This window comes from Mirounga leonina, unplaced genomic scaffold (assembly GCF_011800145.1).
Source record: "Mirounga leonina isolate KUSES-001 unplaced genomic scaffold, KU_Mleo_1.0 Mir_173, whole genome shotgun sequence".
Taxonomy (NCBI): domain Eukaryota; kingdom Metazoa; phylum Chordata; class Mammalia; order Carnivora; family Phocidae; genus Mirounga; species Mirounga leonina.
In genome coordinates, this window is record NW_023270447.1 from 9,689,715 (window position 1) to 9,710,353 (window position 20,639).

At 43.1% G+C, this 20,639-nt stretch overlaps 1 long non-coding RNA gene across 6 annotated transcripts in view; it reads right to left on the reverse strand.

Annotated features, from left to right (window-relative positions):
* LOC118019074 overlaps window positions 1-20,639 on the reverse strand; it is a 162,177-nt gene that overhangs the window by 98,859 nt on the left and 42,679 nt on the right. For 5 of the 6 annotated variants that reach the window (XR_004681555.1, XR_004681558.1, XR_004681556.1 and 2 more), the window contains exons 2-3: window positions 16,517-16,649; window positions 5,957-6,042 (exon numbers count right to left, since the gene is read on the reverse strand). This is a non-coding gene — a long non-coding RNA (uncharacterized LOC118019074). The remainder of the gene's footprint in view (window positions 1-5,956; window positions 6,043-16,516; window positions 16,650-20,639) is intronic. The other variant, XR_004681559.1, reaches the window with a different exon arrangement.

The following is a 20,639-nucleotide window of genomic DNA, read 5'->3' on the forward strand; positions in this document are numbered from 1 at the left end:
CTCCTGCCTCTCCATTTTAACTTCCTACCCCAGCCCTGAGGTAACTCTGGATTCCAGAGAACCTCCTGCTTCTCCATTTTCATTTCCTGAAAGAGCTGGCAGGTTGGCACAAAAGCTAGCATTTCTTATGAAATCCAGAGCAATAAGTCTGTGTCTCATTCTAATCAGGGCGGAGAAGGGGCTCTGGAGGACCAGTCCAGCAAGGGTAGTGTGATTGCCCATTAAGACGCGAATAAAGAAAGAAAGGGTAATGGATGGCATTCATGCAGCACCTACTATGCACCAGAAGCATTACATAAATGGACATTTATCCCTAAAAAACCCAGTAAAGTGTTATTGTCTCTTTATAGATAAAGAAGCGAAAGCGCAGAGTGGTCAAGTAACTTGGCCAAAGCTGCCCAGCTAATAAAATGGCAGAGCTAAGACCTAAACTCAGCTTAGTAACTGCACGGGAATACAGAATAGAATGAAAAACTTTCACCATGCACTTGAGTGACCTGCCTTAGGTGCCCACAGCCCCAGGGTTGGTCCCCTTGCTCTTTGATGCAGAATCTCCAGCTGCCACCTCATTCCAACCCTTAATTCCAATTCCATCCTCCATTCGAGGGTGCCTTTGTGTCTTGCCAACCAGAGAGCAGGACAGGAAGCAGTCTTATTTAGTACTTAGCAATGCAGTATTTTTAACAAATGCGAGCTCTGGTGGGTTTTCCCTGGGCTCCTGTTCCGCTACTTTGTCAGTGCTCCCATCCAGGACAGGTTGCTGGGTGGAAAAATCACTTCTCTGTGGAACACTAAGCCCCGAAGCCCAAGAAAAACACCAGGATCCTTTCTTTGGGCCCCATCAAGAGCTGAATCCCCTTGGCCCGAATCAAGGACGACTCTCAAACAAGAGCAAGCTATTTGCAGCTCTGTGATTCTGTGATTCTCTTCTCCAGGAACAGAGGCCAAGCATAAGCCCTGGGGAAGTGGGACGAAATGAGTCTGCCTGGGAGAGACCTTGAGGCCAACCAGAAATTGGCCTCCTATTTTCTTTTTATTTATCCAAGAGAGACATCAAGAGAAATATACTGCTCTTTCTAACCCCAAATTCTCAGGGGAGGCAAAAAGAATCACAAGTAACCATTGCCTAAAAATCAATTTTGAAATACTAGCTTCACAGAATATTGAACATGCAATTTTGTATTTCTTGATAAACTGAGGTCAGAAAGTGTTACCGTAATTGGCATATTGTATTTGCGTCCCCGGAGACTAAATGCGTGGGGAGAGAGTGGTGGGAATTAAGGATTCTTGTTTCTGGAGCTGATTTGCTGGCGGCTCACTTATGCTTGATGGTCATCCAGAAGACACCAGACCTATCTGCATATGCGTGTCCTGTTCCTCCTCCTAATGCTCCCTGACATGCTGTTGATTTAAGGCTAAAATCTCTCACAGTAGAGAATATCACTGGTCTCCAAAGGTTCAAAGTAATGATGTGTGGAGGATACAGATACACCATTTAGCTTATTCTTCTTTCTTCAACAGAGAACCTCCCCAAAAAAAGTTATTTAAAGGCAAAGATAAGAAAAAGGCACTTTAATACAATTACACTTTCAAAGGACTTGCCAAGAAAATATTTTCAGCTGCCAAGTCAGCAATTTTCCAAAGATATCCAAACTGAAAAAAAGGATTAATGGAAAAGAAATTATCAGGGGAAATTTAACTATAGTTTAGAGAACAGCAGGTGATACACAGCACATTATTACTTTTTTATTCATTACTTGCCTCGGAGACTCAAAAAAAAAAAAAGAACCAAACTGACAGACAGCAGCCCAGTACTCTGACCTTATGAATACCAAATCTGTGCAGTCTGACCTGCTGTGCTCCGCCTCACCACATCCATTACCGCCTTCTTTAAAGCGCACAGCCTCCTCCCTGATTTGCAGAGAGGGAGGGAGCCAAGCGTCAGGAGACAGAAAGACCTTCCTTGGGGCTCAGGAGAGTCCTGTGGGGAGAAATATGCCTAAATCCCTCCCCTCCTCACCCACTTCCCCTCACCCCCCCAGTCAGCGCTCAAGTCTCCATCAACAACCTGACTCCTTTCTGAGCCCCAGCCAAAGGGATCCTTCTTTCCACCCAGATAATGGGAAATGCTGACCAGGCTTGTGCAATTGGTTTAATGTGACTCCTGAGTTTTCTTTAGAGACTTTAATTTCAGAAGTTAGAAGATTTATGCCTAGGGGTGATTTGGTGAACACTTTTTTATTGCAAAATATGCATGAATTTTGGTAAATTGCCATGGGAAAAGTAGGAGTACTATTCTGAGTTTACATCAACTTTCAATTTATTGTAGAGCTGCTTACCCAGTTTGTGTGTAATTTATACTTTTAGTTCTCCTCTCTCTTGCTGTCTACATTTTAGCCATGTTAGTGCTCTCAAAACTTTCACAATAGCATGGTAAGGAATAGATTTCACCATTTTCTAGAGAAATACCAGAGTAGAGAGAGAAATTGAAAATCCTAATTACTGTATTTGTTCAGCAGTTTACTACAATATATGGTAAGAAAGAAGAAGTCATTGCTATAATTAAAATTGGAGAGTTGTTTGTGCATTTTATCTATTTTACTATTAGTCTTTCAAACAGTACTTGTTAAGAGCTGACTCTATGGAAAATATTCTGAAAAAGAGTTGTATGGTCGAAAAGAAAGAAGAAAAAGATACATGGTTTGGAGCCTGATGATCACGTCTTATATTTGGTTAGTGCAACTTTCAAAATGTTCTCACTTTGAAATCATATTTATTCCTTCAGTAATGCATATTAAATATCTACTGTGTATCAAGCTTGGAGATAGGTTCTGAATATACATTATTGTTCACTGGCCAGAACTGACTTTCATTATTTTCGGGTAGACATCTATACTCTTAATAGCTACCATTTTCCTGAGAACTTATTATACGCTAAGTACTACATTAGTACTTTATTAACAATAAAGATAGTTGGAATTCATTGAGCTCATCGGAGCCTGGTGCTGTGTGTTGAGAGACAATCCTCGAGGGGTCTCTCACATTCCTGCACATCTTGCAAACAGAGGCCCTGAGTGCTTTTGTTCTGGACTATCTTTTCAAGGATATTTGCATAGTTAATAGTCTTGCCAGATACAAGAGATTGTTTCTGCCAGAGCAAAAGAGCAGGTTTACTTCCTGCCCATTACAAAACACTAGAGTTCCCTTAGGGGCACCTGGCTGGCTCAGTGGGTAGAGCACGCAACTCTTGATTTATTTCAGGGTCATTAGTTTAAGACCCACTTTGGACCTGGAGCTCACTATAAATAAATAAATAAATAAATAAATAAATAAATAAATAAATAACGGGGGGGGAGTAAAATAAATAAATAAAAAATTAGAGTTCCCTAAGATCCGAGTTTCTCTCTGTAACAAACCCACCTCGGGTACAGGTATCACCTGGCCCTGGTAGCTTTGCCCTGTGGGAGGCAGAGGTCAGGATACCAGCGTAACTGCTGTGAGCCATAGTCATTTGTCTCGGACCCAGGAGTCTTGTGTCTTTTGCCAGCATCTGTGAAACTGTAGCAGGCTACCTTGTGAGCTTGCAAGCAAGATAAAACCTCAGATTGAACGGTCTTGACAGTTCTTGACACTGCTGAATGCTTTACCAATGCTACTTCACTGAATCTTCCCAATGAACTATTCATATTACCCCAGTTTCAGAGGTAAAGAAACCAAGGCTCAGAGATATTTTGGAAAAAAAAAAAAAAACCTGCTCAAAGTTACATAGTTGGTCTCCGCCTCCCACTTCACAATACTTTCTGTTTATAAGGTGCGCCCTGATTCCAGCCCTGATGTAAGATGTAAGAGTCCATAGGTCTGGGGTGCCTGGGTGACTCAGTCGTTAAGCATCTGCCTTCGGCTCAGGTCATGATCCCAGGGTCCTGGAATCGAGCCCCGCATCGGGCTCCCTGCTCCGCAGGAAGCCTGCTTCTCCCTCTCCCACTCCCCCTGCTTGTGTTCCCTCTCTCGCTGTGTCTCTCTCTGTCAAATAAATAAATAAAATCTTTAAAAAAAAAAAAGAGTCAGTAAGTCTGCACGTGACAAATGCATCTGAGAGAATACTCTGATGAAGGCACTGGGGCAGGCAGGCCTGGGAGAGAATTTGGGGATCTGCAGGTCAACTCCAGGCTTTAAAATAGAACAGACAAGACCAAAGTACTAACATGGATGATGTTTGAGGAGAGTCATATTTTGGAAAGTGATTCTATTTAAAGAACTGCCACATGAAAATAATCAGGCTGGGCTTGGAAGCGGGGGGGCCAACGTCGGAGAAGGGACACACGGAGGCACAGGTATAATCAAAGAGGCTATTACTGCAGCTAAAACATTGGCTTGATGAGGACTCAAAGCACATCCACAAGCAAGATTCTCATTTCCAAGCTACTGAGAGTAAGGTGACCTATCAAACTCCCAGATCTGACTCATAATGAGAGAGGTTGCTCTGGAGATAAAGCCTATTGGCGGCCAAATCTGTTAGCCTAAAGTTTCTTTCCCATATTACTAAGAGAGATGACCAAGGCCACAGGGATGAGCCTCTTAATATCCTCTTAGATGCGGATCCACTGACGAACAGCACAGAGACCTGAACGCTTCCAACACCAGTAAGCACTGCATGCAGCAAGAGGAACCCCGTCCCCATGAGAGAAAACAGGAAATGGGTCCCTTAAGATTTAGACTTCTGCCACTGGAAGACAGTCTGTTGATGAGATAGACAGCATGGGTTTTCAGCATAGTGTTTCAGTAGCACAACAGGGCTATGAAGAAAAATCAGATGCTTTGCCTCATATCCAGTGGCTTAGCATGGCCACAACTTGAATTGTACCCAGGAATGAGTCAGAATCCCAAGAAGCATATGTGGGATGATTTGAACATTATTAAAAGAAGAAAGGAAAAAAAAAAACTAACGTGACATCAGAAGGTACAGTCGGCCAGCCCCAATCGTGCCCCGATCCAAATGCACGGACAATCCTGACTTCCACATCGGGGCGTTTTTTGTGATCCTTTGGGGAAAATTCACAAGTGCTATTAATAGCCTTTGACCTTAGATATATATCATGGTCAAACAGGAGAAGTTATAATTAGGAAGTGCAGTCTAAGAGGTAAAGGTCAGACAACGCTCTAAAATACTGCTTAACATACAGAGCACTGCGCAAAAGTGCGGATGCAGGAGAAATGACTATTGATTAAATCGGGAGCTTCAAATCCCTGCTAATGCCATAAAATTTAATGGATTACAAAGGGAACACACAAACCACAAGGAAAGCTGTGGGAAGCCCAACATCAGTGCCTCTCCTAATTAAAGCAAGTTCAGGAAACATACTCTGGATTTTTTTTTAAGCCAAACCTTTAAAGATGGGATAAAAATGGCACCTTTACTTATACTACCTAATGCCGTTATCCATCCCCTCTTCTTGAAGAGATTTACTGCTCACATAAGAAACAGCCCTGGAGACTGCAGGGCTGTTGTGCCCTTTCTTTATGGCCAGCATAATTTGGGCTTTGAAAAGTTCAAGCCAAACCTCCCCACAGTCCTCCATCAGACTCCCTGTTCTGTGCTGTCAGTGCGCCCAAGAGCAGCGATGGGGGGCCGGCCGGGGATCACCTCTTCCCCTTGCCATTCTCTGCGGTCACTCAAAGCCTCCAAGAAGGACGGGACTGGGAGGGCCTTATTCTCTTTCAGCTTTGCTCGGTGAGGAAAAGGATTGCTCCATAGATTGTGAACAGCCTCCACGGGTCCTCTCAGAACATGGCGGGAGAGCCATTCCAGCCCGGGAGGGCAGCGTGTTCACTTCCCACCTCATTTCCACCCTCTGCTCCGCTGTCAGGGTCACCCAACCAAAACAAACCTGGGCCTGTGACTTCACTTTACAAACAAAGGTTCTTGGTTACACAAAACAGACACGACTCTGCTTACTTGATTAGAAAAGGAATGTACTGGAAAGTCCTCAGAGAGCGCGGAGATTGGAGTGCAGCCTTGGGAACCCAGTTCGGAACACAGACCTGTATGAGGGAAAGCAAAGCACAGCCAAGAGGGGGCATAAAAATGGTCTGCTTGGCACTCTGTTCTAACAACACTTACTATGGCAGTAGCCCCGGCTCATCACCACACATGTGGATTCAATCCCTTTCCACACTCAGGCTTAAAAGTCCCAGGCTGGAGCATCCATTTGGCAGAGGCTGGGTCACACACCTGGCCGGGGCCAGCCTGGTACCTGTGCAATGGGTCATCTGCCCCGCAGGGGGGATCTTTGGCCTCCAGGACAGGAAGGGGTTTGTAGATGCCAAGCAGGCACAAACTTAGTACTTTTCAATGATCTCTGTTGCCTAGAGCATCAAGTCCCAGTTCTTTCACTTGTCATAGAAAGTGAGGATATGCCCCAGGTTTTCTGAGACCATCTTAGTTTTACATTCTTGTCCTAGAATGATTCTTGAGACTTTAAAAAAAAAAAAAATGGGGGCGCCTGGGTGGCTCAGTTGGTTAAGCGACTGCCTTCGGCTCAGGTCATGACCCTGGAGTCCTGGGATCGAGTCCCGCATTGGGCTACCTGCTCAGCAGGGAGTCTGCTTTGCCCTCTCCCACTCCCCCCTCTTGTGCTCTTTCTCTTTCTCACTCTCTCTCTCAAATAAATAAATAAAATCTTTTAAAAAAATGTATTTATTTTAGAGAGAGAGAGCAAGAGAGCATGCATGCTTGTGTGAGCAGTGGAGCGGGGAGAGGGGCAGAGGGAGAGAGAATCCCAAGCATGCTCCACACCCAGCGCAGAGCCTGATAGGGGACTCCATCTCACGACCCTGAGATCATGACCTGAGCTGAAACCAAGAGTCGGACGCTTAACCAACCGAGCCACCCAGGCGCCCTGGGGCTTCTTTTACTCTCAAAAATGTCTGGGTTACATCCTCTCTTATGAAGCTTTTCATGACATGGCCCCTGCCTACCTTTCCAGCTTCATTCTTCACTATTCCCGGATTTGTCTTTATTCTTCAGCATGACAAAAATGCTTATAATTCCCTACTTCCAGAATGCTATTTTGCTTCCAAGTCTTTGCTCATGCTTCCTCTCTGACTGAAATCTCCTTTACATTATCTCCAACCCAAACTTTACTGCCCAAAAGTCTTTCCTGGGTTGTATGGGTTACTGAGTTATGTACCCCTCCCTGCTCATCATTTCCCGTTTGTACATATATCTATCCCTGTGCTTACCAGATTATGTTGAGATCATCTATTTAGGAGTCTAACTGCCCCCTTGGACTGTGAAGTACTTATGAGGAGCTGTGACCTGCTCATCTTTGATCCATCAGGATCTAACACAGTGTCTGATACCTGGAAAGTGACCCCCTCAAAAATAACTGATGAATGACTGAGTCATACAAACTTGAAGTAAGAGATTGGTTATACAAGACAGGAAACAAATGTTGGAGAGGATGTGGAGAAAAGAGAACCCTTTTACACAGTTGGTGGGAATGCAAGCTGGTGCAGCCAATCTGGAAAACAGTATGGAGATTCCTCAAGATGTTAAAAATTGAGCCACCCTACAAGCCAGCAATTGCACTACGGGGTATTTACCCCGAAGATACAGATGTAGTGAAAAGAAGAGCCACATGCACCTCAATGTTTATAACAGCAACGTCCACAATAGCCAAACTGTGGAAGGAGCCGAGATGCCCTTCAACAGACAAATGGATAAAGAAGATGTGGTTCATATATACAATGGAGTATTACTCAACCATTAGAAAGGACAAATAACCCACCATTTGCATCGACATGGAGGGAACTGGAGGAGATTATGCTAAGTGAAATAAGCAGAGAAAGACAATTATCATATGGTTTCACTCATATGTGGAATATAAGGAATAGAGCAGAGGACCACAGGAGAAGGGAAGGAAAACTGAATGGAAAGAAATCAGAAAAGGAAGACAAACCATGAGAGACTCTGGACTCCGGGAAACAAACTGAGAGTTGGAGAAGGGAGGTGGGTGGGGGATAGGGCAGCTGGGTGATGGGCATTAAGGAGGGCACGTGTGGTGATGAGCCCTGGGTGTTGTACCCAACTAATGAATCATTGAACACTACATCAAAAACTAATGATGTACTATATGTTGGCTAATTGAACATAATTTAAAAAAAGGAGGAACATATAATCACCACTGTGCCAAGAAAATCCCTGAATCAAAGAACCATTTCTTCATGCTAAAAAGAGAGACAGAGATTAGTTGTAAAATTACCATAGTGAGGCAATAAATGGAAAGAGGAAACAGAGGCAGAAACAGACATGAATGAAAGTAAAACAAATTACTGAGCCGACCACACAGGGAAAGACGGCTAGCAGTCCAAATCACAGCCTCAGAGTCATGCCTCAAATCAAGCTCAGAGCCCAGAGGGGTTCAGTCTGATGGGTGGCATGGGGTAGAGACTGAAAGGTAGAGGAATGGTGTTTCCAGTCCAGTTGATTTGTTAGATTTTGGAGGAAGACCTACCCAGGATTTGAGGTCCAGAGCCTCAGGAGTTCAGGCTGAGGGTTGGCCCCAGCAAGAGCCCTGGGGTGCAATCCAGAGACAAGCCACACATGTGGAGGAGGATGAAAGAAACCTGAGGCCTGGGAGATTCATGTGGATCCCACTCACTGCACAGATAGAGAACCTACCAGAGCAAGACTCCTTCCTGATGCCCTAGCTGCATTGGTCAGGTCTGACTCCAGGCCCTGGCCCAGGGGAAAGTCAGGTTAAGGAGCTGAAGCATCTGCCATTCAGCAAGGCTAGGAAAAACAGAGGCTGTCACCTGCAATTAATGGCAAGCACAAGCTAGGCTTTAGATAAACATGATTTGGAGGGGCCCCGGAGCATCCATATGCTTACCCTCTGAAGAAGGCAATACATATGCTTTGGCCTATTAAACTACATGTTTATCTTCCTTCAAGGCAAAAAGGAACATCTGTCAGCAGGCCCTTGCACTTAATTTCCATGGTGAATACTAAGCTTCGTCAGATGTCAAGTCAAGTCACAAAAATGAAAACTTTACAGGCTTGGCCGCAAGGGAAGCCCCACAGAACTGCTCCTTCGAAGTTCAAAATGGGCCACCAGGTGTCCCTGGTATGTGTCCTCTGTCCAGCACTTTCTCTGAGTTCTAGTCCCTTGTTAATCAGTTTGTACTGTGTCTGGGCTTCTCTATAAATAAGCACTTTCTCTTTCAATTCTAGCATTGGTTATTCTTGTTGAGAAAAGCCAGAGACAGAATGGTTAAGAGACTGAAAAAGAGATACAGAAAACTTGTGACTGCAAGCTGAGCATTGTGATAGGTTTGGAGTCAGGCCAACACACACTCTAGCCTCAGCTCTACCATTGCTTAGCTGTCCATTTTTGAATGAGCTATGTTTCAGGACCATTATGTAACTGACTTTGCATTAGTGTCCTTCTTAGCACTTAGTAAACATGCAGTAAATACTGGCTATTATATATATATTTATCTTCAGGGTATACTGGGTAGTACTGGTCCCTAGACCACGTAGCTAGAGTACTGGTCCCTCTTCTAGTAAGCTTTGGACTGTATATATCTGGCTCTCTACCATCCATATGGTTTGAAATCAAGTTCCAAAGTTCAAACTTCAGTGCTTCCAGAGCCTGGAATGTCCCAATGACCAGAGCACCGAGATATCACCCATAACTTAGGGTCCTCGACTTCTGACATCTTAATAACCTTTCTGTTTTCCAGGATGTTTATTATTTAGGAATCTAACCATAGAAAAATAGCATCTCTGAGTACCTCCCTAACTTCCAAATCCCCTGTGGGCAAACCATAAACTCTTATTTCAAAGAGATGTTATCTGGGGGCACCTGGCTGGCTCAGTCAATGGAGCATGCAACTCTTGATCTCGGGGTTGTGAGTTTGAGCCCCACGTTGGGTGTAAAGATTACTTAAACAAATAAAGCTTTAAAAAGAGAAAGAGAGAGATGGTATCTAGTTAAGCAGATCCAGGCTGTTTTATTAGCTAAAGTTTATTTGTCCTGAATGATTTTTTCTGCCTAGAAAATTACAGATGATTAACTGGTCCTCTAATAAATTCCAGCAAAGCTTTCCTATGGAGAAGCGAGAAGTGATTTTTAGAGCTATATTATAATTATTACAACCACCCGCACACAAAATACAGAAATACATGCTACGTACGAACCTTAGTTTCCCCGATATAAATGAAAATAGATCATTTCAAGGAGAGGCAGATGGCAGCAGAGTATGCTGGTGTATTTGACTTCTCTCCACGAGGCCTGTCTTCTTGGACAGGCCCCCAGCTCGGATTCACTCATCTAGCAGGACAGCCTATGCTCATGATTGTCACACACTTCTATGTTACACATCAGTCACCAGCGCCTTTAGGAAATCATGGTGCTCTTCTGGTTCAGGACTCAGGAGGTTCCTGAGGGTTCCATCTAGCTCTTTGGTTCCTACTTTTTGAACTTTTAAAGTTAGTTAGATTTTTCTCCATGCTCCTGGCCATTGCATACTAACTCAAATAGGTTAAACAAACGGTAACTTTCAAAAAAATATATGCATCAAAAAAACATTAACTTTCAAAAAAATATGTATCACATCACGTCTGACCTACATGACCTGTATATTAGTAAATTAATAAGCACATATCAAGCTACATAGAAATCCACTCTTTTTTTAAAATAAATACCATTTTTTAAAGATTTATTTACTTATTTATTTGTCAGAGAGAGAGAGAGAGCACAAACAGGGGGAGTGGCAGGCAGAGCAGGCAGAGGAAGAAGCAGGCTCCCCGCTGAGCAGGGAACCCGATGCGGGGCTCGATCCCAGGACCCTGGGATCATGACCTGAGCCAAAGGCAGACGCTTAACTGACTGAGCCACCCAGGAGTTCTGAAATCTACTCTTAAAATCCCATTAGGTTATTATTCACACAAATGTTAAAATTAACAATAATTTGTTAATGTTTTTATCTACCAAGAAGTGGAATCTCCTCATTCCCAAAGAGGTGAACCATTAAATCCAACTGCTTCTATTTATTAATATTGTGTATTTGGTTACAATAACATAAGCATAAGTCTTAACCACTACAGATTTAAAAATATGTCCTGAGACTAAAACTGTGCTTTTATATATCAGACAACCCACTTTGGGCACCTTATTTTACATAAGCAGAAAAATCCAAGCAGGTTTGGCCACATGGAAGCCCAATCTGGATTAGCATGAGATTCACACAAAGCAGCATTCGATATGTCTTGACGTTCCAACTAACCCACGCAAAGAGAGAGTTTAATACTTCAAAATTCAGTTACCCATTTGCCTTAAAAAAAAAAAAAAAAAGCTAGTGGTGAAGACTAAATTCCTTTTTTATCCATTTTTTTTTTATTCCTAGCACAGGAGGTAAATACAGTTCCAAGAATGAAGTGAGGCCCAGGAGCCAGCTCTCAAAGTCAAGACAGCCAGCACAAAGCTACTACTCTCCAGTTGGGACTTCTGAGCCCAGGTCATGGCATCCAGCTTTTTCACTGTGGCTTTGATCTTCTGCCATCTCCTCCTCGTTCCTTCATGAGCTCACCCTCAGGACTAACAACTACTTTTTGTCTTAGTGAATTCCTATCTTCTAAACTGACATCCTCATTATGGTTTTTATGTTCTGGCGTCCCCTCCACACTCCCTTCACAGGATGTCCTCCCTTCTCTAGTGTTACCTTTGGTCCTGTTTCCTGTGGAGTAGATGTCCTTTCAGGTTCCTTACACCCACTCTGGACTCCCGCAAACGGTCTTCTTAAATGTGGAAGAATTTGCAGTCTTTTTCCCTCTCACCTGACTTCTGTCCTTTCCTCTTAAAACATTCTGAATAAACCAGCCTTGAAATGGAAGATGCTAGTGTGCACTGTGGTAGGGGTGAAATAGCAATACGGTGGTGAAAGTGGGGGAGCTCAGAGAGGGGGATCCAAACAGACGGTATCCTCTTTAATTTCTCCAACTCCCTGTACTTCCTGTGATCCTCTTGTCAGCATTTGGGCAGTTTTCTCCTATGATCACGCTCTATTTTGGCATCAGGCAGGTCTGCCACTCTCCTTTGAAGGAGGAACTGAGGAGGCCTGGTTCTGCTACAGCCTCTGCCGAGGCAGGTCCGCAGTTCCTTGGAGCACTAGCCAGATGCCAGGACAAGAAGAGCCCTGAAATTCTCTCTAAGGTTATTTTTCTTTTCATTCACTATTGAAATAACTCTTCTTTCTACCTCACATATAAGCCTTCCTGACAGCTTCAGGATATCCATATAAAAGGGATTTAGTGGTGACAATCTATTTGAAAAGGGAGTTAAAGACTGGCCTTGAAGCGATATTTGCATAGAAAGTCCATGGTTTGGGGGTTTGGATTATATGTTCTAAATCAATTTTTTAAAATAGCAAGATTTTCTGTAGATATAATCCACATAATACATAACATTGTTTTAATTGTCCTTATCAAAGAGTGGGCAGTTCATGGAGGTTATGGGGATAAAAGGCCGCAAATCATCCTTTGACATCATTATGGCTTTACTTTTTCTCTAAACACTCCCCATATACTTAGTGAATAATAATTTTTTAAGATTTATTTATTTATTTATTTAGAGCCTTTGCACACAACCGGGGGAGGGACAGAGGGAGAAGGAGAGAGAGAATCTCAAGCAGATTCCCTGCTGAGCTTGGAGCCCGACAGGGCTCAATCCCATGACCCTGAATCAGGACCTGAGCCCAAATCAAGAGTCAGACGCCCAACCAACTGAGCCACCCAAGCATCCTGTGAAAAATAATTTCTTAATCTTCCCTCCAGCCTGTGGAATTTCCTCAGGGCTGAGGGCTGTAAGCCAGCTGGTGGATACCTCCACAGGGGAGCTGCTGCTGAGCCTGCATTGTCTGGTGCAATGGTTCTCAGTAAGGGATGCTCCTCACACTCACTCATGGATCTTTAAAACCCACTTGTGCTTAGGACCATCACCCAAACTTATTGAAACAGAATGTCACAGGTTGAGGCTAGGGCACAAACACCACAAGCATGGCAGGTGGTTCCAATGTATAAGCTTGGACAAGAGGTTGGAGCTAATAAGAAAAATCAAGTTGGGATTTGAGCTGGAATCACATCTCTGTGAGTTTTCAGTTGGAAGTCACAGCACTGCCGATGATTATTTACATAGCTTAGAATAAGTCATTAAACCCTTGCGCATGAACTTTTCTCATCAGTAAAATGAAGACACATATGCTTGCTCTGCTCCCCTTGTAAGGTCATTATAAGGACCAAATGGAGGGACAGCTGTGAAAGGTCTACAGGACTTAGAGCTCTGCAGCTCTGTGTAGATGCTAGTATTAGTATTTGATGGACCTGTGCTCTCACCATCCAAGAACTTGGAAGCCTTCTTGGCCTGTGATCTCTTTCCCTTTATCTGTGCTCAATCCCAGCTCTTCCTATTTCAGGGAAGAGAGTCATTCAATCCCTCAAGAAATGAGTTTGTGTATAAACATAGTAGTGGAGTAGAACTAGGACTGCAAAAAGAACCAGAAAGTCATCAGAAAGTAAGGCCATTCTAGGGACCATCGATATCTCTAGCATTGTCTCATCGGCCATATAATCTCTCAGGCAGAAAGTCTTTGCCAGAGCCTGATTGTCTTCTTACTCATAACCCTATATGGACCCTCACTAACTTCCTGGAATTCACTCAACCTCCTGGCCCCTCTCTGAATGCTTTCAGCTTCTGCTCTAGTTACCCACTATCTGGTGGTCTTAGCATTTTCTGTTTCAAATATCTGAAAGATAAAACTATCATGACCAACTCCTGGGTCAGAATTCTAATAGCCAATTTGTTTTGTTTTTGTTTTTTTAAAGATTTTATTTATTTATTTGAGATAGAGAGTGAGAGAGAGAGACCACGAGCTGGTGGGCAGAGGGAGAGGGAGCAGACTTAGTGCTGAGCAGGAAGCTCGACTTGGGGCTCTAATAGCCAATTTTGGGTCAAGTGCCCACCCTTGTCCAAATAATAGTTACAAGGTAGGCAGAGATGGGGAGGAGAATAAAAGTGCACAATCTGTATAGAGAAGTCTCCTCAGCAGTGGCTACAAGCGGGGCCGTTTTCACTGAGGAAGGACTGAGGGCCAGCAGGCTCTGTGATTGACGTCTCTCAGGTAATGTCTTGGTTCCTTTTTCCTCTGGTACAAGGCAATGAGAACAAAAATATTCATCTTGACTGTAAGAAAAATCACAAGATTACTTTCCTGGAGCATGAAATTATAAAAGGTTATAAACTAGACCAAGGTCAGCTATTCCAGCCACAGGATATAGTTAGAGTCCAGCTTTGAACCATTTGGGTTTATTTGGAGACCCAGAGCTCCAGATGTCCATGTCCAGTCACGTCTTCTAACTCAGTGTGTCCCCCTGGGACCCAATACTCCCGTGCTGGTTCCCTTTCTTACCTGTGCCTTCTCTACTCTCCAAACTCAAGGCAGTCTCAGTCTCTCCTAAACTTTCTGAGCCATTGGGGATTGTTGGTCATGGCCCATGAGTCTCATTCAAGGAGAAACACCCAATTCAAGTTTTCCTTGTTGTCTAAAGAATTTGCTTCTACAATCTCTAACTTGTACATTCTCCAACTTCTGTAAGTAACCTTCTTTTCCCCTTGGAAATAATGAAATTCTCAGGTAACCATTCCAATAAAATCCTTATTTTTTAGGCCGCACCAAACCCTCATCAGTACTGTACTGGAAAAACAAGGCTTTGTCCACCCTAATTTCACCTCGGGGTGGCTTCCTTTCCCCCACATTTCCCAGGGTCTCCTGCAAGCTGTTGCCCACTCCTACGGCAGGTTATTTTCCCGGCTATTGCTATTATTTTCTCCACCACGTGGTGGCGCTGTTCTCTGACAGCTTCTTCACCATCCCTGGATTAAAAATGAGGCTCCCCTTAGAGTCCTTGGGTTTACAAGATTTCTCCTTCAGGCTGATTTTGGATGAATATCACTCTGTATTAAACCCCCAAAGGTAGCCTTTTCTCTGCATTTTTAGTGTTCCTCTTTCAAGGGCCTGGATAAGAAAATGTTTGAGAATATTTGAACCTCATCAGCCAGCATTGCACTTAAAAGTGCCGGCTCGCCACTGACTGTAAACCAGGAACTAAGAAAAAGGTCCAAGTGCCTTGACTCTCCTAACTTAAATCAAGTTTCCCGTCTCCTCCTAGAGGGAGTACAGCACCCTGAGGTTCATCCTTTAGTCAAAAGTCATTGTACCATTTTCCCCAGGAGGCCCTCACATAAATAAGACCCTGTCATGAGCTCCCATGATGCCCTCACTCCAGATCTCCACCACACCCATGACTCTGAAGTCACCCCCTCCCCTAGCATAGAGGGAGAAGAGAAGGCTTTGAGATCAGACCTGCAGCTAAATTCTAGTTCTACTCTTACTGGTCAATGACCGAACTCTCCTTCTAAGTCTCAGATTCCTCAGTTATAAAATAGAGATAACATTTTGAAAAAGAAAAGAAAAGCTGGAGGCATCGCAATTCCAGACTTCAAGTTATGTTACAAAGCTGTAGTAATCAAAACAGTATGGTACTAGCACAAATATAGACACATAGATCAAAGGACCTGATCACCTGACACATAGATCAAATGTGAGACCTGAAACCATAAAAATCCTAGAAGAGAGCACAGGCAGTAAATAAATAAGGTAAAAATAAATAAAATGGGGATAACAAATCTTAACTCAGGGATTAAATGAGATGTCATAGGCAAAGCACCTGACACAGTACTTGGTATATAATAGATGCTCAATAAATGCTCACTTCCATTTCTTTTCTTCTCCACAAATTCAACACCTTTATTCTAAAATCTTTGTCCAGTCTTCAGGGCCCATCAAGAGAATCTACTTTCAATATACAGCTCTGTCTGTTTACATATCTAAATAACAATTACCAAAATGATACATAGAAGATAAGGTTTTTAACTATAGGTTAATAAAAAAAAAAAAAAGACAAGCCCGTTGTGTTTTCTTAGGATGCAATTTTAATTGATTGATAAGATGAAGATCCAAAATAATAGTGCTTGGGGCACCTGGGTGGCTCAGTCAGTTAAGCATCTGCCTTCGGCTCAGGTCATGATCCCAGGGTCCTAGGATCAAGCTCCATGTCAGGCTCCCTGTTCAGTGGGGAGCCTGCTTCTCCCTCTGCCCCTCCCTCTGCTTATGCTCTCTCCTTCTCTCTCTCTCAAGTAAATAAATAAATAAAAATAATAGTGCTTAAACAAAATTAAAGTTTTTCCTCTCCCCAACTGGGCTCCCATGGTAGGAGCTCCCACTACACAGTCATTCGTCCATGCCTAGAGTACTGCACTTACCTTTATAGTCCAAGATGTTTCGCTACCACATCTGCATTGCAGCCATCAGAGAAAGGGAAAAGTCAGCCATATCCCCTTAAGGACATATGGAAGTTTTGCAAATCATATTTCTCATATTTAGAACTCAGTCTTACCCAACTCCAAGGAGGTTGGAAGGTCAGAAAGGCTGCTATGTATCCAGTTGAAAATGCTATTACTCTGGAGGAAAGAGAACAATGTCCAAGAAAACCAACAGTTTCTGCCACAGTACTAATCAGGAGTTTTTCTCTGCCAAAACAAATAATCAAAGTCAGAATAAGCCACATAAGCCGAGAACTGTCCAAGTTGCAAGTAATGACCCATTTATTTCAAACAAATCCATACGGAAAATTTAACATCCGCCTAAAACACATATATAAATGACAAAGACTTTCAGCTAAATCAAGGGAATATAGCCATATAAGAAAACATTAAACATTTTATCCTATAAAAGCACCAGCTCTTAGAGCTGGTGAGAATCTTAAAGGTGATTTAGTAAAATTTTCCACTTAATGCAAGAATTCCCTGTACAGTAATCTTGACTAAAGCTATCCCATCTTTGTCTGAATGCTTTTAGGGATGGCATGTGCAGCTTGAAAAGTCCACAGTCCCTGGGAGTTTGGGACAAAGGCTGAAAGAGCGAGCCAGCAGGGAACAATGGTCACAACCTGAACTCAAGCACTCAGCTATGTGCAAGGCCAAGGTGTAAAAGCTCCAGTCCCAGAATCAGTCAAGAGTACGAAGCATGGTAGAAGGCAAGAAGTTTTCATCAGTTTGGGTCTTAGCAATAAATCTGCAAAATTTATATTTATATATATTTTTTTCCTGCCACATAGTTTTAAAAACCCCAGAGTATACAATTTTGCCACAGCTCTCTATGCCTGAAAAAAGCATTGCTTTGAAGGTGTCTATGAAACATTTCAGTGGTGATTTCAAGTAAACATCCAGAAATGTGTATCTGGAGTTCAGGGAAAAGATCAGAACTGGACATATTTCATTAGCTACACAAAAGTTATATTTGAAGTATTGAGAAAGAAGTGCAAAAAGATATAGAGGTAAGAGAAGCTGGGTAAAGGAACTTGCTTTTAGAGACTAAAAAGCAGAAATGTTAGGAAAGGTGGAAGATGAAGAAGCTTTTTAAATAAATTTTTTAGGGGCACTTGCAGTCCCTTAAGCATCTGACTCTTGGTGTGGGCTCAGGTCATGATCTCAAGGTCGTGAGATGGAGTCCCGCATTGGCCTCCATGCTTAGTGGGGAGTCTGCTTGAGATTCTCTCTCTCTCCCTCTGCCCTGCCCCTGTGCACACTCTCTCTAAAATAAGTAAATAATTTTTTTTAAATAAAATAAAAATTTTAAAAGGAGGAAAGGAGGTGTGAATCTCTAGAAGAGCAATCATTATGGGCAAGGGATTTCCCAGGTGGCAGCCAGTAAGGGTTTCTGAGGTCAGGCTCAGACCTGCATTTAGGCCACAAGAAAGAGTCATTCTTAGAAGTGATTGGAGGATCTGTTCCATGTTTGGGAGGGAGCGCAGTTAAGGGAAGAGAGGGTCCCCTCTCCAAGGCTAAGTAAATGGAGTCACTAAGCAGAAGACATCAGTGACTAAGGTCACTCACTGCCTATGGAGGCATCAACATAAAAATGAGACAAAAAGATAGGATATGGAGAATGGCAGAAACCTGGGACAGCCCAACTTAAAATGACAAAAAATGACACAGCTGTGTCAGGTTGGTCAGCTAATGTGACTTGTGACGATCAGAGTAAAATCTATGAAATGTGAAACGTGAAAGAATTCCCTGGAAACCTCTGAAGGTGTTTGGAAAGAAAACTCAGTGGAACACTAGAATTCCTTCAGGCAGGACATGATAAACTGAATATAAAAGATTATTTTTGTGATCATAGCTTGGTAAGGCCTGGGATATACAGATAACAGAGAAGGGAAAAGTTTCCAAGGTTTGGTGTAAATGGTGTGTCTTCTTACTCATAACCCTACATGGACCCTCACTAACCTCCTGGAATTCACTCAACCTCAATGCTCTAGACAGAATGAGAAGGATGGAGATCAAGAAAATGTTATTAGAAGGATCACCATTTTTGTTAATGACCTTCAAGAAAGTTGTTTAAGTAGGTTGATGGGGCGAAGAGCAAATTCAAAGAAATGACAAGGTGAGTGAATCCTGAGAAAGTATTCAAGAATTGACTATGCTTTCAAGAAGTTTTGCTGTGAAAAGAGGAAAGAGCTAGAATCACAGAAAACAGGATAAGGACATTGAAAGGAGGGTTGGCAAAGGGAATGGACCAGGATATGAAGGGAAGGCTGAAGAGAGCCAGTGGGGGGCAGGGCTCATCCCCTGGAACCTGGCAGATCCAGGCTTGAGGAGTGGCTCTGTCCTTTAGGAGAGAGGTTGTCCTGTGCAAGAGACTCATTCCTCTGTCAGGGAGATTAAGAAGTCAGCTACCTCAGGTAAATGACTCAGCATAGCACCAGTGATAAAGATGGCTACAGATGGATGGTAGGAATGGATTATGTGCAGGGATTGAGGCAGAGTCAAGAGACATCAAGCCCTTTTAGAAAGAAGGGAGAGAAGACAGGGATCAATCTGTGACCCTCAAATGGGCAGGGGACAGAGACCATCTTGTATTTCCATCTCTCACTATTGAGAGAACACAAATACAGTATCACCCAAAAAACTCAAAGAAACTTTTTTTCTCAAAGATTCCAGTAATAAAATGCAAACTCTGGGGGCTAAAAAGTTGGCCATTGCTCAACAGATGAATGGACAGACAAAATGTGGTGCATGCATACAATGGAATCTTATTCAGCCTTAAGAAAGAAGGAAGCTCTGACATATGCTACAGATGGATGAGCCTTGAAAACATCATGCTAAGTGAAATTAGCCCAAGACAAGAGAACAAAATCATATGATTCCACTCACATGAAGTCCCTAGTATAAGCAAATTCATAGAAACAGAAAGGAGATTTAGAAGTTACCAGGGGCTGGAAAGGGAATAGGGAGTAATTGCTTAAGAGATTCTGTCTAGGGTGATGGGGCACCTGGGTGGCTCAGTCGGTTAAGCATCTGCCTTCGGCTCAGGTCATGATCCCAGGGTTCTGGAATCGAGCCCTGCACCAGACTGCTTGTTCAGAGGGGAGCCTGGGATCCATCCCGTGATGGCCTCCCTACTCAGCATCAAGGCAGACTCTCAAGAAGTCCCTGCTCAACATTGGCTAGGCCAGCTCAGACTTCTGCTTGACCTCCTCCTTCTTTCTCTCCTCACAGCACCCCTTCTCCTCCCAGCTGTTCTCTTGGCCCTCTTTAACTCAAAGAGTCCCTCAGGATTCCCTCCTGTCCTCCTATTTCAACACTGTTATATTTTCTCCCAGAAAAACACTAAGCCCACGCTGGCATGGGTTATGAAAATACAACCAGGACACCTGGGTGGCTCAGTTGGTTAAGCATCTGCCTTTAGCTCAGGTCATGACCCTGGAGTCCCGGGATCAAGCCCCACATCAGGCTCACTGCTCAGTGAGGAGTCTGCTTCTCTCTCTGCTCCTCTCCCTGCTCATGCTCTCTCTCTCAAATAAATAAATAAAATTAAATTAAAAATACAACCATTCTCTTTTATCCTCATTTCTGGTGCTTCATAGTGAAAAGAAGGGTGCCTAAGGTGGACTAGAGGTTGCAGTTTCTCCCTAAATAGCTTAATAATAATAACAAGAACAGCAACAATAATAGACAGTCCACACTATAAAAGTCAATTGTCCTGAACAAACAAGTTCTCACTAGTTTTTCTTATAAGAAATCATGTTATTCTTAAGTGATTTTACTGGTATTTGTCACCTCCTTGCCCTTTGGTCATGTTGCAAGGATCCCTTTCATCACCTTAACACTGACGGAAGTCTTTTCTCTAGTCTAACTTGTGAATGATTCACATGGGGTTTGGGGAAGGGGACGGGGCAAACAGTAAACCTGTATGTAAGTGTTCAAAAGCAAATGGAAGGATACAGATTGAAAAGAGGTGCAAGGGCTAACTGTGGAGAGGACATGGGATACTTCTTATGCTGATTTGAGAAGACTTGGAAAGAATGAATGAAGATAAATGGAAATCTGTAGGCAGAAAAGAAGTGATGTGAAAGAGTTCAGGCAGCAAGGTCTCAATCATGCATTGAGCCACACTCTTTGGATATCACTGTTCAGCCAACTGCGTGTCCAAAAGTCTCCATCTTGCCAATAAAAAGA